This window comes from Elephantulus edwardii, unplaced genomic scaffold (genome assembly GCF_000299155.1).
Source record: "Elephantulus edwardii isolate Elephantulus edwardi_28Jun2011 unplaced genomic scaffold, EleEdw1.0 scaffold00164, whole genome shotgun sequence".
Lineage (NCBI taxonomy): Eukaryota > Metazoa > Chordata > Mammalia > Macroscelidea > Macroscelididae > Elephantulus > Elephantulus edwardii.
In genome coordinates, this window is record NW_006399914.1 from 6,476,818 (window position 1) to 6,480,265 (window position 3,448).

The following is a 3,448-nucleotide window of genomic DNA, read 5'->3' on the forward strand; positions in this document are numbered from 1 at the left end:
GAGCTTAAAGCCCCTGATGGCTCTGGGCGCTGACTCTCACCAGTGGCTATGGATGAAGTCACAGGCGATTTTCAGCCAGTGCAGTTCCTAACAACAATCTTAATATATTAGCGTATACCCAAAAACGTCATGATTTGGGGGGAAGTTTTTTCCCCAACTCTTTATGATTTAAATCAGGTTTAAAATAATGCAACCGTGTACTGGCCCAGGCGATTTAATTAAAACACAAACAACAGTACACTTACATTAAGGGCCTATACCTGGAGACTTTTGGTCTGGAAATTCGAGTGCTTTTAAAATAAAAATTGTGAAGCAATTTCAGTAAACTTCAGTCAGTTTCTTTGAAACAACCTTGTGTTTGGGTCAAAATCACATTCTGAAATAAAAGACCTAACAGCTTGGTGTGGTCTTACCACCTTCTCTTCTGGAGAAGAACAAGTAAAAATAAAAATTTTAGCAAGGCCAGAACAGAGTTACTACCTGCCAGGCATTCATTTAATGTCTAGATCTAAATGTTTAATGGGTTTTGAGAATCAGTAAAAAAGCTGGGCATGCTCTACCTTGAGTTTAAATACACAATGAGCTCATTCTAATGTGACAACATTTTAAGGGTCTTTCAAATGTTAAACCCTGTTTCCTCTACAAGGATGTGCTACTTCTAGAGGAAGGTGGTGGCCCTGTTCTTAGTTAAGTGGAAAGTGGCCTAAAAGCATCAGCTTCAAGAGGCCAAAAGAGAAAACATTATATAATTGAGCCAGAATCATGAATTCAAATATCTCTAAGAAGTAACCTAAGGATCAACACTGCAACATGCTATCGACTACACTACCAGAGTTTCTTAAAAGTTAGTTGATGTTTGACAAGGGTGCTAAATCCATTTAATAAGGAAAAATTAGTCTCTAATAAACAGTGCTAGGACAATCATATTTTCATATGCATAAGAATGAAGCAGGATCCACAGTTTATAATATGTACAAAAAAGAACTCAAAGTGAATCAAGGACATAACTTTAGGAACTATAGTAAAAAAAGTATGGCTATGAGACCTAGCTACTAAAAAATGTATTCTTCAACATAAAAAACATCAGTACCAGAAAAATGGAACCTCTAAAAATTAGGGTTTTTGAATGATCTACAGTAGCATTAATTGATAATATTGCATTTGCACATTCTTTTGGATCATCTTTCTAGGGAATGGCAACAAATGTGGATCTCTTCTGTGATGCTAAACAGTGACACTGATATGTCAAATGGGATATGTCAAATGATTACCCATGGTGGACAATGTTTGGTGGAAGTCCCCAATTAAAACAGACTTGGAAGCAGGAATGGCATCACTTTCAAAATAGCTTGCCTCCAGAAACTCTGTGAACTTAGAGAAACGATGAAAGTTATACAAGTGCCCAGGTCTTTTGCTCATAGTGTTGCTATGAGTCATCTACGACTTGACAGCACTTAACAACAGTTAAGGTTCCAGTTAAGGCTCTCATTTACTTCGGAAATGAGAGAAGTGGAAGGTCGAAGAAGAAAAGAAGATCCTCGAAACAATGGATTGATATGGTGACGGTACCAGTGGGCTCCAGTGTGTCTTAAGTTGTGAGGATGGGGCAAAGAAAGATTAGATCTGTTGCTCATAGAATTGCTGTGAGTCAAAGAGCTCCATTTGCCTAGTGGATAGAAAGTTATGCTACTAAGCCAAAGGTGGGTGATTTTAATCTGTGGTCCTCAGGCCTGGTTTTAATTGTTTTTGGTTATTCTTCTACGTGGTATAGCACTGGTGTCAATTTGCTGTACAGAGGTAACTCATGGTTGCTGTGATGCTAAACACTGTGACAGTGAGATGTCAAATACAATAATAGTTACAAATGGTGGACTGTGTTTGGTGGAGCTCCCAGATTAAAACAAGCTTGGGAGCAGGAGTGGCACCCACTTTAAAATAGCTTGCCTCCGGAAACCCTAAGAACTTAGAGAAATGATGAAAGTTATACAAGGGTTGAGGTCTTTCGTTCATAGGGCCACTATGAGTTGTCTATGACTCAATGGCACTTAACAACAACAACAAAATTAAATACTTTTGTTTATCAAAGGACTTTATCAACAAGATGAAAAGACAATTACAGATTGGGAGGAAATTTTAGAAAGCTATAGATCTGACAAGTTAAGTGTTTCATATATAGGATGCAAAAGTTGGAAACAAAGATTAGCTGAGAACATGAACTTGGTAAAAGATATGAAGTGGAAAGTGACAAGGACTTGAAGCACTTGCTAAAGAACAAAGTCTTTAATATAGATTACATCTCAACATCAACAAATAGGCAACGTCATGACAGAGAAAAGACTGAAGTTGTCAATGGTTTCGTTTAATTCACATGGACCTAAATCAATTCATCCTAATAGCAGTAAAGAAAACAAAGGATGTGTTGCATCTGCTGTCAAGAACCTCTCCAAAGTGCTAAAGAGCAATGATGTCAGTTTGAAGACTAAGGTGCACTTCATCAAAGTCATGGTATTTTCAATTGTTTTATATGAATCAGAAAGTTGGGACAGGGAATAAGGATGAAAGAAGAATCAATGCCTTAGAACTGTGATGCTAGAGAAAAGTAATGAACATCTCATGGACTATCAAAAGAATAAACAAGTCTATGTTGATCAGCACTGGATGGAAGACTCTTCTGGCCTGACTGGTTGGTGGTGAGAACGGGCTGAAGCCTCTTGTTGGAGTCAATGATAGACTGGTGCAGGAGCTGCGGCTTTTTAGGTCATGTGAGTCCTTGGGGCCGTGGTCCTTGGGTCTGATTGAATTGTGTTTGAAATGAATGTTCTCCTGAGTTAAAGCACTTTTTTGTCATTTCGCTGTACTTAGGTAACTTCAGATTTTTTGATACTAAATGGTGTTCCAGTGGTGCATTAAATGCTATAATGTTTACACATGGTAGACAATGTTTGGTAGAGCTCACAGATTCAGATAGGCTTGGAAGCAAGAGTGGCATCCACTTCTTAAATATGCCTGTCGGAACTTTTTGAAATTAGAGAGAGGACTATTGTTATAGAACAGGGTTAGGGTCTTTTGTTTATAGGGTCACTACTCAATGACTCTTAATAACAACATATAAAGCCTTGCCCTTGTCTCCATTTTGGGTTGGGTGAAGTGGTGGACTCTGTAAGATGATGCTCTTGTTTTGGCTAAGGATCTGTGTGGATTGTGTGGTTGTTTTATTTATTTAAACCTCTTGTTTAGAGTCAAGACCTCTTGGAGGGCCCTTATATTTAAAAGTTGGGCCAAGGGATTATATTTTAATCCCTTGTTATTATTCTGGAGGAACACTCTTCTAAGTCATACAGCACTCTGGTCAATTTTCTGTGCTGAAGTAATCTGGGTTTGCTGTGACACTGAACCGTTTGCCATTGTTGTTGTTGTTATGTGCCATTGAGTCGCTTGCGACTCATAG